We start from the raw sequence: 14,927 nt of genomic DNA on the forward strand, positions 1-14,927 counted from the left end.
AAGAAGAAGAAGAAGAAGAAGAAGAAGAAGAAGAAGAAGAAGAAGAAAAGATGAGGAGGAGGAAGAGGTTGGGAATGGTTACTAAAGAATTCTTCCACCTAAAGGTAGTTAGAATTCAGAAAAAAAATCCATCTAATATTTCTGCCTCTACAATAATTTTTTTAAATAGCATCATGATATTTGATATGATTATCCCAAGCTTATTGCTGTTTTTACATGTAATATTGCCCTTTTGGTTAGGACAGCCTAAATGCCTATTGTATAATAAGTTTAATTCCACTCTATCAGAAAGAAGGGCCTGTGTGCCCAGTTGGATGGATTTGTGCAGCAATCCTGACAAGTGAATTGACTTGAATAAATCACACAAGTTGTATTTGGCAGGAGCTAGTTTGTCTGAATCTAAATCCAGTGTTCTTTCTACTATAGTGGACTAAGATACAAAAAGATAACTTTGGAACACAATTTTACATAAAAAGCACATCAAAAATCTAAATAGAGTGTGATAGCATCGGAGATTTAGAGCTGTATGTGACTCTAGTTCATCAAGGCCAACCTCCTTCATTTGATAGATGAGCTGAAGTATAGAGGTAAAGGAACCTGTCCAAGCCACACAATTAGTAAATGTCTGAGGCAAGACTCAACTCAAGTTTTCTGGAGTCCATAGTCAGTGCTCTGCTCTCTTGACTACAACACCTCAGGGCCACAATTGATGTCTAGCAGGAAAGGTTATTTCCAACTGGGAGAATGAGTAAAGGCTCCATAAACAAGGTGACATTTGAGTTGGAGGTTGAAAAACAAGTAGGAATTCAACAGACAAAGGGAGCTTGGGGCATACCAGCCACAGGAAATAGCCTAAGCAATGAATGGAGGTAGGAGAATAGAGTGTGGGTTTGGAGGCAGATGTCCTGGGATCGATGGAGAAAAGGTGATCAATCAGACAGTTCCTTGGGGAATACTCACAGTAAAGGGTTGTGAAGACTAGCCAAGGAGACAGATGGCATTTAGAGAAGTTGGAAGATCATACATTTAGAGCTGGAAGGGAACATGGAGGTCATCTAGTCAAACTCTCCATTTTATTTTATTTTTTTTAAAGCAATTGGGGTTAAGTAACTTGCTCAAGGTTAACGGCCAGTTACTTTTGTGTGGGTGCCTAATATCTGAGGCCAGAACCAATCCCAGGTCTCCCATTGCTGGGGCCGGCACTCTTACTCACTGCACCACCTGGCTGCCCCTAAGCAATTGAGGTTAAGTAACTTGCTCAAGGTTACACAGCCAGTTATTTTGGGGTGGGTGTTAAGTATCTGAACCTGGAACCAATCCCAGGTCTCTCGACTCTGGGGCCAGTGCTCTTACTCACTCTGCCACCTGGCTGCCCCCAAACCCTCCATTTTAAAAGACAGAAAAGTGAGCCCAGAGTCTTAGTAACTTACCCAAGGTCATACAGGTTATAGTTGGCAAAACTACCACTTAAACCCAAGTTCTCTGACTCTAAATCCAGTCCCTTGAGGAAAAAAATCCCAGTGTGCTATCTCTGGAGATAAGGGAGACCAGAGCACCAGGTAAGTGGCAAAAATTGCAGAGATGAAAGGGAATTAAGATTAACAAAAAATCTTATGGCCTACTAAGCCTCAAAACAGAGCCTTGGCTCCACACTGGCCTATTTACTTGCTCACAGTCATCAATTTATTGTATAACGGTAAGCAAGATATTTAATCCCCTTCTGTGTATCCACACTGACTTTTCTCCCTTATTCTTATCTCCTAGGCCAACCCAGTTCTCTCCCTTTCCAGACTCCCATATTCTTGGATGCACAGCTGACACTCCACAGAAACCACCTAAAAACACATTGATCTCTCTCTCCTCTGAACTTCTGTAGCATTTGTCATTTGGTATTTGTCAAAATACTTTAATGGGAGTGAGTGAGTGAGTGTGTGTGTGTGTGTGTGTTTGCCTGAGTGCATATGTGTATGTTTTATTTAACCAACTAGACCTCAAGACCCTAGATCATGTTCAGGAACTTTGTACTAAACTCCTTTTATATACTTCACCCTAAGTGTTTAAGAAATGTTTGTAGACAGGATGAATGACTACATTTGGAATATATGTGTGTATCTCTATATTTCTGTATATATACATATAGAGATTCTGCCCAGATTTTCCCACCAGAAACAGTGACTCTCTAAAGTGGAACTTCAAAGACTCTGCCCATCAACCTTTCCATCAACTCCTCCTCAAATGAATTAATCCACTTTGGTTTGGTACTCCTCCTGGGGTATGAGTTGTCTACATTGGAGAGTGAGTGAATCAGTCCTTACTAGATCACCTCTAACTAGTCAGCCCCAGAAACCCACACCATGCTTCATACCAAAGCCAAGCCAGCTCTCCAGCCACTGCAAACAATAAATAAAATTACCATTGGTAGTGGAAAAGTCACGACAATCTACTGGTCTATTTTTTTTAAGCATTCAGGGTTAAGTAACTTGCTCAAGGTTACACGGCCAGGTGTTTCTGGGTGGGTGCTAAGTGTCTGAGCCTGGGATTCGATCTCCAGGTCATCCTGACACTGGAGCCAGTGCTCTTACTCTCTGTGCTACCTGGCCACCCCTGGTCTATTTTTTTTTCACTCATAATGCCTATTTGGAAAAAAATATACCTTTGCTGGCCTCCACTCCCCAATCCACATTTTATACCTTGTGTAGAATACATTCTCTTTAAGAGCTGGTATTGTCTCACTTTTGTGAAACATCCCAAGCACTTAGCACAGTGTCTTTCACGTAGTAGACACTCTATTAAGTTTATTATTATTATTATCAAGGCTAATTGTTGATGATGACATATAGCTGTGGTCTCCAATTCATTCGATTCATCTAAATCCAATCCATCCAAAACTTTGCTGCTGGAATAATCTCAGTGCATCACTGAATTTGTATCATTCCTCTCATCAAATCTTTAGTGGCCTCCCATTGAAAGAAGTAAAACTTTTTATCCTGGCTTTTAAGGTCTTCAACAATTTGACTCATCCTTTAGTCTAGCCTTTTCTGCTTTACTGCATATATAAGGAAAAGAAATACTTTTCCTATCCCAGTTGATGTGGTCATCAGAGCCCATAATGTAATTACAAGATATAAAGTACAGATTAAAGAATTTTCCTACAACCTCTCAGGTACTGGAGACAACTGACCCAACATAGAAACATTTTGTGATTGGATGAATCTGCCATGTCCCTTGGCCCCGTATGTAAATACAGTAAACCAATGAGCAGTAGAAGAGTCCAGTCTCTCCAGTGCTGTGTAGGGACAAATCCCATCTCTTATCCAAGAGTATTTTCTTTCTATACCCAGAGCGAGGAGACTTTCTCTTCACTCTTCCCACTCCATCCTCCATCAGCCATTTCATCAGACCTATTGGTACATTAGGAAACAATACATCCAGTGAAGAGAAACAGAAACAGAGAAGAGACAGAGATAGAGACACAGACAGAGATACAGAAATAGTCACTGAAGGGAGGAAGCTATTTCAAAGAGCATGGTCTCCTATACCAGAAAAGAGTGCCATCTAGGGTCTCAAGAAAGAAGTAGACCCCAGGAACTCAACTGAACAGCCCACTCAACAGAAATGTTGCATCCAGGGGAGAGCCATGTAAGAACTTTATAAAGATAGGAAGGAATTCCAAAGCATGCTGGATTAGGACTTGTGAGTCAGTCTTTGCCACATATGTCCACTAAACATGTGCCTCACTACCAGTCTACTGGAAATTTGTTCCCACTTTTCCCACAGATGCTTTACTTTTCAGAGTGTGTGCCCCAGCATTTGGAAGAAGGGGAATGTTTTATGCCAACTTTTCTTACTATATCACCTTCAGTAAAATGTTTTTAACAAAAATAAAAACAAAATTTTAATAAAAATGTTTTAACAAAAAAGTCTTTTGGCTGATTGTTGGTAGGAAGCACATCAGTATAGACTTGAGTTCTATAGTAGTAAGAATAGCCACCCTCCAGGTTACCTCTAGAATCTTGAAAGGAGTCACCACTATGGCACTCAACCTGCCAGTGAGAGTTTAAGTTGGGAAGAGTAGCTCAGGAAAGATGCTGCACATTTAATCTATTTTTCAGCTAAATAGTCTACTCTTTCTTCTGCCTTCTCCTATGTCTTTGCTTTTTATTCACTGCAGCCAGTATGCCTGGAAAGGAATTTTCTGTCCCACAATGTCTATCTGTTGTAGTCCCTACTTTCCTTGAAGGTCCAGGGCATCAGACAGAGATAGAGAAGGAGAGGGAGACAGAGAAAAAGAGAGAGACAAAGAGAGACAGAGATACAGAAATAGTCAATGAAGGGAGAAAGCAATTTCAAAGAGCATGATCTCCTATACCAGAAAAGAGTGACATCCCAGGACTCAAGAAAGAAACAGACTCCAGTTGATCCATGAAGCCTTCCCTGACTTCTTGAGATGAAAAGTAAGTTTTGTGGCCTCACTTTTTGCCTGAACCTTTGAGCTTGTCACTCTCACTTGTATAATAGATATTTTCATACATATTCTTCTTTTTCCAGATTGAAAACTTCATGAAGGCAGGGTCTGTGTCATATTTATCTTTGGACCTCCTGGGCCTAATGCAGGGCCTTGCACAGGGATGTGATAAATAAATATTTGTTGAATTGTATCAATTTGAGATTCAGTGAACCAGCCAGGGTCACATTCTCTTCTGCCAAAATGTTCAGGCTTTGGAGATAGCAGCTATCCTTTTGTGAGCAAAAAAACTTAATATTTAGGTTTGCCAGGCTGTCTGATACATGTCTGCCAGATGGCTTTTGTAATAAAAAGTGAAAAGTCATGTTTATTTCCTACAGATTGGGAGGGAGTCACAGAGGCTTTCTTTTAGGGAGCTGCCTGGAGAGTGAGAACACACATGTGTGTCTAGATATCAAAAGCAAATGAACATGGGACTTTGCAAAAAATAGATACCCAATAAAAATGTGTTGAGTAAATGAATAAAATATAATACACAGTAAGATTCCTCTCCTATCACCTTCTCTCTCTCTTCTCTTTCATTCCCTTTCACTCTGTCTTTCCCGTTCTCTGTCTCAACTCTAATATCTTAACATCTAAAATCCATTGTTATCCTAATTTATAACTCATGAACCATTCCAAATGTGATGTAGATATTAAACATGAAATAAATTTAAAATTATTCACAATCTCAGTTAATAATGTACTTATGCATTAAGGCTTACAAATAACTTTCCAGTTTAAGGAATCTACATTCCACAGTTGGAAGGTACACTAGTGGTACACTAATCCAACATCACTAAAAGCATTTGTATTTCAAAAAACAAAAGATTACAAAATCCCCAGTGGACTGAGCGTTAGAGCTGGAAGGCACTGCAGATACCATCAAACCCAACCAATATCTGACCAAGAATGTCCTCTCCAATATTCCCATTAGGTAGTCATCCAGTCTGAACTTGAAGATGGTTAGTGAGAGGAATCCCATTAACCCTTAAGAAGTCACTCATGTCATCTGTGGCCAGGTTCTAATGGTTAGAAAATTGATCCTTCCTTGCAACAGAATAGAAGCTAGTCTTTCTCTTTAGGGTCAAACATGTATGAACCACTGAAAGTGCAAGCAAGGTGGGATTTTTGTTGTTTTCTTTTTGGAGTTCAGTTTCCTAGGCTCAGGTTAAATCGTAAACATCTGAAGGATTAATCTCCTTTGAACCCTGATAATTCACAGCTGTGCTGAGCCACATAGGTTTATGCCTTCTGGTTCTGAGCCAAGCAGGGGCCTACTCTTTGTTATATATCCTGGGAGGTTGGCATGTTTGTTTTGGTGTTTGTTTATGAGAATGACCTTTTGATTCCCTAGATGGGACTCTGAGTAGCCATTTGCTAAAAGCCCCTTGATTACTCAGAGGTTTGTGCTCTCCTGATCCAGTGGTGTATGTATGTGGTTGTATTACTTTGTTCAGATAGTAGAAGACCTGTCTGTTGAATCTCTGTGCTAATTTCTCTGCTTGTATTTTCTACTTGTCTGTAATTAAAGTAAGATTGTACACCCCTTTAACAGTTGTCTTTCCTTTAGCAAAGTAGATCAAAGAACCTGTGCTAGCAGGCTATCCTGGGTGTGCTAGGGTGCTTGCTAATACCTTCAAGGTAGCAATCAGGAGTTTTCTCTCCTCCAAGCTAAACATTCCCACTTCAATTAATTGTTCCTTGTGCACCATGATCTCAAGGAGCTTCATCATCCTGATTATTCACCCCTGGATCTGCTCATTTGTCAATAAACTTCCTAAAACATGGCAGACAAAGATGGCAGTATAGAAGCAGGAAAACTCCGTGTACTCCCCCCATAACCACCTAAAATACCTATAAAAAATGATTCTAAACAAACTTTAGAGCTACAAAACCCACAAAATAACAGAGAGAAACAGATCTCCCGCTGAAGGCAGCCCAGCAGGCAGACAGGAAGGGTCCATCTCAGCACACAGGGCACAGAGCCCAGCCCCCCACCCCCAGCCAAGATTTTAGCCCTAGGGTGGCCCCTGACCAGCCGTGGCTGGAGGGACTTTGGGAGAGTGGATCACCAGCAGCTGTGGCGGTTTCCAGAATTACCAATCCATAAATGCTGTAAGGGTTATGGGATTTAAAGATCTTCCATGCCCCATTGGACTTGCTGACATAGCAGGAAGGGGCGGAGCAAGAGAAAGCGGAAGCCAAGCTAGAGTTCCTGCGGTGGCTGGCGGTGGTGGCAATGGCGGCAGCAGCAGCAGAGGCAGCGACAGCGCGAAGCCCTTTTTGAGTCAGCCAGAATTTCTTCTAAGGACTCCTGCTGAGGACTGCCAGGGGCTGGAGCTGCTGGGAGCATGCTTCCCGGACTCTGGGTGGTTGCTGTGAGTGGGGAGAGGAGGACCTTTGCCTGAGGTAGCCTGTTCTGTTTTAAAGGCTTGAAAATGTGGGTGCTTTCTACTTTATCTACCTGTGCCAATGTCATAACTACTCTGATGGCTTTCACTTTCTGGTTTTGGGACTCAGTCTTTTGGTATCTTAATAAATTTTCTAGTTTATTCCCCCATATGGCAAGCATGACGTATTTTGTGATGGATAATTATATCAGCATATCTGTAATCTCCATAGGCATTGTGAATATGGCATTGCTGATACAAATGCCAAAGACAAAATGAGAGGTCAATGTGGACTTTGGGAACAGGGGGTCCAGGAGTCTGGTCCAACCTCTGCCCCCAGAGGGAGAAGCAGCTGAGGCGCAGAAGACTCCATGGCATGGTCGCTTCAGAGTTCCTGGCCTGCAGATTGTAGGAGGACCAAGAGACCATTCTGAGGGGTAATTGCTCTTGCTCTAACCTGCTTGGATCTGGATTGCTGTCTGGGGTGGAGGTCCTGGGGTGTGTGATCAGGTGCCAGAGCTGGTGGAGGCTTCAGAGAGGGCAGTCAACTAATAGCTCTGGCAGCTGCAAAAACCCCAGTGATTTGGAACAAAGTTCTCCTCTCTGGAAGCAGAGTTCTACTGTGGCAAAAAGCTCAAATGTCAAGTAATTGAGTGGCAACATGAGCAAGCCCAGAAATCCAACTTTAGATTCCTATTTTGGGGACAAAACAGATCAAAGCATGAAACATAAGGAAGACAACAAAGTCAGACCTCCTGTAGCAAAAGCTTCAAAGAAAAATATGAACTGGTTATAGACCATAGAGGAGCTTAAGAAGGATTTTGAAACCCAAATAAGAGAAGTAGAGGAAAAAAATTGGAAGAGAAATGAGAATGATGCAAGAAAATCATGAAAAGAGAGTCAACAACCTGACTGAAGAAAATAACACCTTAAAAATAGACTAACTCGATTAGCAAAAGAGGCTCAAAAAGTCAATGAGGAGAAGAATGCCTTAAAAAGCTGAATTTGCCAGATGGAAAAAGAATCTCAAAAGCTCACTGAAGAGAATAATTCCTTCAGAATTAGATTGGAGCAAATAGAAGCTAGTGACTTGAGGAGAAATCAAGATACTACTAAACAGATCCAAACAAATGAAAAAATAGGAGGCAATATGAAATATCTCATGGGAAAAACCACTGACCTTGAAGATAGACCCAGGAGAGATAATTTAAAAATTATTGGACTATCTGAAAGCCATGATCAAAAAAAGAACCTAGAAATCATCCTTCAGGAAATTCTCAAGGAAAACTGCCCTGTTGTTTTAGAACTAGAGGGCAATATAGAGTTTGAAAAAAGCCACTCATCACCTCTTGAAAAATATCCCAAAAAGAAAACTCCTAGGAATATTATAGCCATGTTCTGGAGTTCCCAAATCAAAAAGAAAATATTACAAGCAACCAAGAAGAAACAATTTGAATATTGTGGAAACACAATCAGGATAACACAGTATCTGGCAGCTTCTACACTGAGGGATTGAAGGGCTTGGAATATGATATTCCGGATGTCAAAGGAGCTGGAATTAAAACCAAGAATCACCTACTCAACAAAACTGAGTATCATGTTTCAGGGGAAAAATATGGTCATTCAATGAAACAGAGGACTTTCAAGCATTCTTGATGAAAAAAAACCAGAGTTGAATAGAAACATTCAGATACAAGAAGCAAAAGAAGCATGAGAAGGTAAACAGGGAAAAGAAATCATAAGGAACTTATTAAAGTTGAACTATTTACATTCCTACATGGAAAAAACGATAATTGTAACTTGTGAAACTTTTCTCAGTATGAGAATAGTTGAAGGGAATATAAATGCATATGTATATACATACATATATATGTCTATATAGGAGGTTATATGGGCATGTGAATACATGCATGAGTGTGTGTATATATGTGTACAGGTATACATAGACAGAGGGTACAGGACCAATTGAATAGGAAGGTATGATACTTAAAAGGTAAAATTGAGAGGTGAGAGAGGAATATAATGAGAAGAGATAGGGAGAGAAAAAATGGGGTAAATTATCTCATATAGAAGAGGCAAGGGAAAACTGTAACAATGGAGCAGAAGAACAGGAAGGCAAAAGGGAATGGATCAACCTTACTCTCATTGAATTTGGCTTAGGGAGGAAATGACATACACACTAAATAGGGTATCTCACCCTACAGGAGAGTAGGGGGGAAGGGGATAAGAGGGCGGATGGTGGAGAAGAGGGCAGGTTGGGGTAAGGGAAATTAGAAGCACACACTTTTGAAAAGGAACAGGGTCAAAGTAGAGAATATAACAAGTCAGGGGTGGGACAGGATGGAGGGAAATATAGTGAGTCTTTCACAATATATCCACTATGAAAATGTTTTGCATAGCTACACACATACAACCTATATTGAATTACTTATCTTCTCAGTGAGGGTGGGTGATGAGGGAGGAAGGGAAAGAATCTGGAATTCAAAGTTTTAAAATAAGATGTTTAATATATATATATAATTATTATTTTACATGTAACTTGGAAATGAGATATACAGGCACTGGGGCATAGAGATCTACCGTGCCCTACTGGGAAGTTGGAGGGGGGATGGGGGAAGATATGGGAGAGAACAGATTGGGGGAGGGGATATCCAGTGGGGTCACTGTTTTGGGGTGGTGGGTAGGGGAAAGATGGGGAGAAAAATTGTAACTCAAAATCTTGTGGAAATGAATGATGTAAATTAAAAATAAACATAAAATTTAATTTTAAAAAAAGATGGTAGACAAGGCCTCTAACAATTGTTTGTAGATATGCCTTCTGGATCCAATAAAAACAAGACCTTAAGATGGAATCTGATGAATCCATCTTCTTCCCCCTTTGAAAATTTTGAATTTTGTTCATCTGCTATACTGTGGGATCTTAATTCTTTATGATTTTTCACAGCTTGTTGACAGCATTTCAACAATCATTATCTACAAGTTCTTTTAGTATCTTGGTCCAGTACATAATGCTCTTTGGGGGAAATTATCTCCTTACCTATCTTTGATTTCACTTCCATTAACCATTCTTGTTCTGTGTGTCTCATTCTGGTGATTATGTTCCTTAGTTTTATCTAAAACAAAAGTAAAACAGTAATTGACCAGGTGTTGCTTCACTCTATCTTTCCATCTCCCCAAACAATGGCTCCATCCCTTTTCTAATCTTCCTCTGACCCCTATCAAAAAAAAAAAAAAGAAAACAGATGAGTGCCATTGTATTTGAGGAAAGGAACTATGCTCATGATTGTCTTCCAGTGGTTTCAGAATCTATTGTCATGGGAAGAGAAAAGAAAACAAACTTCATTTGTCGGTGAAGGACACTATACCCAAGAAACACTGGCCTTGCCTTCATTCATCATCTTCCAATCACATGCTATACAAAAAGACATTCATCTAAGGTCAGATTCACAAACAGAAATACTTAGAGTGCAAAGAAGACAGGTTTTGCTTGTTCTGTTGAAGAATCATAGAATTGTAGAGCTAGAGGCAATCTTACAGATTTCATGGTACAGATGAAAAAGCAAGGCTTTGAAGAAGTCAACAACTTTGCCCAAGGTCATAATGCTAGTTAGTAACAAAGTCAGAATGAGGAACCAGATATTCTGCCTCCCACTAGAGAGTTCTTTTGACTGAACATCTTCAGTCATCTTGATCTATATCTTGCCACTGGACCCAGATGGCTGTGGAAGAGATAGTGAGGCTGGTGACTTTGCACAGCCATGCCTCACTTAAATCCAATTCACCAGCAAGTTGTGACATCTACTTCCTGATATCATGGTCCTCTTCAAGAACAAAGGACGCACAGTGATCTTTGACTGCCATAGTCTTAAAGGGGCATGGAAGGGAAAGAATACTGTCTTTCTCCCCTACTTTGAAGATGTTGATATGCTGGTTGGTTGTTGTCCTTTGTTCTCAAAGAGAACCAAAATGGCATCATTATATTGGGGTCAAGGTACAGAGTATCCAGCTGTGGCTAATCGGACCAATATGAACTCAGAACACTCTACCACAGTTCTGGCACAAATAGTCCATATGAACATTTGGAGTAGAGATGTCTCTAAATTTGCACATCTCACATTTCTTTTCAGCTACTACAATTCTGTTTCCTTCATAGAGCACAGCTCCTTCTTTGATGCAGGCAAATAATACTGGGCAGTCCTTTGCCACCGTCTCACATGTCATTCAATTGACTCCATGGTTCTTCAGAGAGACCTTGAGAATATCCTTGTATTGTTTTTTCTGACCACCATGTGAGCATCTGCTTTGCATGAGTGCTCCATAAAATTGTCTTTTAGGCAACCATAATACATTTGGCATTCAATCAATGTGGCCATACCTTTGGAGTTGTGCTCTCTGCCATAGAGTTTGAATGCTTGGCAGTTTAGCTCTAAAAAGGACCTCAGTACTGGTACCTTATCTTGCTAGGTGGTCTTCAGAATATTTCTAGGACAATTCAAATGAAAGTTATTGAATTTCCTGGCATGTCACTGGTAGACTTTCCAGGTTTCAGAGTCATACAACAATGAGGTCAGCACAATAGCTCTGTAGACCTTCAGTTTGGTAGGTAGTCTAACACCACTTTTTTCCATACTTTCCTTGGGAGCCTCCCAAACACTGAGCTAACTCTGGCAATGCATACATCAAATCCATCATTTATGTGTACATCCCTGGAAAGTATATCACCAAAATAAGTGGACTTATACACAGTATTCAAAATTTCTCCTTTTGCTGTAACCAATGGCTCCGTGGATGAATGGTATTGTGCTGACTAGTAGAGAACCTGTGTTTTGTTGTTGTTAATTGTTAGGCCAAAATTAGCACAAGCAGCAAAGAACTGATCCACACTCTGTTGCAGCTCAGCTTCAGAGGCTGCATTGAATGCACAATCATCTGCTAATGAAAAGTCACGCACCAACTCTCCCTCCACTTTGGTCTTGGCTTGTATTATTGATATGCTAGCTGAGAGAGGAGAAGATTGAAAGTTAAGTCACAGCTGTAGCTATGGGCAGGGGTACAATAATTAGGATACTAAGTGAAGCTTTCAAATCAAGGATCTCTGTGACAAACCAAGAAAGTGAGAAAAATGAACCAAAGATCTTTTCTTCAAAATTACAAAGGGAAAAGAAACAATATTACAAATTATAACAGTCAGATATTTGAGATAAAAGGGTCTCATAGTGCCAAGGCATTTTTACTGCTTTTGTGATGCTTATCCCTTCCTACCCTTATATCATTATTTGTGTTGTTGTTCAGTCATTTTTCAGTCACATCCATTTTTTATGACCCTATTTAGGTCAAGATACTGAAGTAGTTTGCCATTTCCTTCTCTAGCTCACTTTACAGATAAGGAAAATGTGTCAAAGAAGGTTAAGTGACTTGTCTAGGATCACATAGCAAATAAGTGTCTGAAGTCAAATTTGAACTCAGGAAGTAGAGTCTTCCTGGCTCCAGACCTAGTTCTCTATCTACTGCATCATCTAGCCGCATTAGTATTGTTGTTGTTATTTTTATTATTTATGTATATATTTTAAATTCCCTACCAGACTGTACATTGTCAAGCAGAGACTATCCTATCCATCCTCGTTCTCCCTCATCACTTGACACATTGTTTTGCACATAGTAGGAGCTCGATAAAGGTTAATTAAGATGAATTAAAAAGTCTTTTATCTCGCTATAACTAAAAGTCATCATGGTATAGCAGCTAGACTCTGGACCTAGAGTTAGGAAGACAGGTTCAAATTAATTTTAGATAGGAATGAGCTGTGTGACCCTAGACAAGTCATTTATCCTGAGCTTCAGTCCCCTCATAAATAAAATTGGGATGATAAGGGCACCTACTTCATAGGATTGTTCAAGATAATTAAAGGAGATAATGTGTATAAAGTGCTTTGCAAACCTTAAAGTGCTATATAATCAATCAGCTTTTACTTAACACCTCTTATGTGTCAGGCACTTTTCTAGGTCATTAAATGTTGAGATCTTTCCTTACATTTTACTTACACCCCTTGTGCTGGTTTAAGAGAATGAGATCACAAACAGAGGAGGAAGAACCTGAAGTCACCAATTCCATCATTTTAGAGATGAATAAACTAAGTTCCAAAATCACACATGTAATAAACAACAGAGCTGGGAAACAACCCAGAACTTCTAACTCCAAATGTGGTGCTCTTCCCCCCGGACATTATTAGCCTGGGGCTAGCAAAGAGTAGAGATTGTTGACACCCTAAATTATTTGAATAAATCCACTAAAGTGCTTAAGGAGAGGAAACTGGGGAATAATTCTAGGGATGTCTTGGCTCTTGTAAAAGGGTAGAGGGTTCCCTTAGGTAGAGAGAGGAAAAAGAAATCAGGATTTTTGATTACCATATCAGAATTTAGAATTTATAATGGGTACTCTTGTGAAATTGAAACCCAGTAGTAACCCTGGTTCAAATAAGTATATGTGATCAAAGGTGAAGGAGAGGCATTGAGCAGAATGGAATGGCAAAGGGAATAATAATCCCAGTAAAAGGATATACTCCATCAAGCATTGCAATATTCTGTAAGACAAGAACACTTCTGACTTATCCCTTGTTTTATTGTTTTGTCATAAGAGAATAAGTAGAAGGCATTTCATAAGGGCTTACTATGAGCCAAGGACTGTGCTATTGTGCTGGGCATACAAATACAAAGAATGAAACAATCACTCCTCTCAAAGAGTTCACATTCTATCAAGGAAGATGCATGCATGTGTGTATACTGTGTATTCATATATGTGTGTATACTTGTACACGTACATACATATGTACGTACCAGACACCTTTGTAGTTTTCACATCTTGTCACTGAAAGATATGCAAGGTATAGCGAGAGAACACTAAGAAGGACTCTCCAGGTGGGGGCAGCAGAGAGCAACACCTGGAATCACCTGCTGGAAAGAACCTGAAGTCAGAGAAACAATAACTAGCTGGAAACAATAAAGAACTCATAGGTCCTTGGAATACTGAGGGAAAGAGAAAAAAAAAAAGCCTAGGAAGATGCATGGAGTCATAACTTCAGAAAGCTGTATCTTACAAGGACCCTTAGGGTGACCATGAATGACTTTCATGATTTATATTGGTGATCTGGGGGTGATCTTGATTATTCATTATTTTTTTCTGTTTTGCTTTCCTTTTCTTAATAAAACTTTCTTCTACAATAGTGGGAACCACATCTTTGCAAATGGGAACTCATTTTAATACAATGGATAGTAAGTTGAAGAGTTCTCCCAAGTTTCCAGGGTGGGGAGGTATAAGCCAAGAGGGAGGATGAAGTTCCTCAAAAGGTCATATGATTATAGATTTAAAACTAGAACAGACTTTAGAGATGATAATCACAGGGGATTCCTGATACAAGGGTTACAAATATGTTATCTTTTAGATATATTGTTCAGTTATACTGTTTAAAAAGATCATTTACAATGAAAGGGAATATGCTATAGGGGAAATAATGCTGGATTTAGAGTCAGAGGACTCAGGGTCAAATTCTGTCCCTCAAACTGCTCAACTATCTATGTGACCCTTGGGGAGGTTAATGTAGCTGGACTTCATCAGTAAAATAAGAGAACTGCACAATATTGCCTCTAAACACTCATTCTAGTTCCAGATTAATCTTCCTATAACTCTGTTTAGCTATTTTAGTGAAGAGTTTTTGTTTTTTCTTAACGTCCTGAATGGAAAATTCAAGGTTCCTGTCTAGGTCTCAAATTAAATCACAGGCTTTGTTCAAACCAGAGACTGCATGATAAATTACCAGAGAATTTTCAGATCTCCTACTTCTCAAGGTAGAATACTACCTCCTCATAGCCTAGCACTCAATCTCCCAGAGGTTTTGTTTTGTTTCTTTTTTGTTAAGTCTCCCCCCACTTATTTCCAGTTAGTATGTTCTGGCACACATATCAGCCACTATTGATTTGTTTACCCAAACTCATTAAAAATCAAGCATCTATGAGTATATTATAGGTTTTAACCTAGA

The 14,927-nt window shown here is 39.7% G+C and overlaps 1 long non-coding RNA gene across 1 annotated transcript in view; it reads right to left on the reverse strand.

The window, feature by feature from the left end:
- Positions 1–13,844, reverse strand: part of LOC138151001 (uncharacterized) — a 48,505-nt gene extending 34,661 nt beyond the window's left edge. The window contains exons 1-2 of the long non-coding RNA XR_011165718.1: positions 13,729–13,844; positions 9,935–10,010 (exon numbers count right to left, since the gene is read on the reverse strand). This is a non-coding gene — a long non-coding RNA (uncharacterized lncRNA). The remainder of the gene's footprint in view (positions 1–9,934; positions 10,011–13,728) is intronic.
- Positions 13,845–14,927: the final 1,083 nt, after the last annotated feature.

This window comes from Petaurus breviceps, unplaced genomic scaffold (assembly GCF_028583685.1).
Source record: "Petaurus breviceps papuanus isolate PSGF00001 unplaced genomic scaffold, PetGlider_PUasm1.0 140, whole genome shotgun sequence".
Taxonomy (NCBI): Eukaryota; Metazoa; Chordata; class Mammalia; order Diprotodontia; family Petauridae; genus Petaurus; species Petaurus breviceps.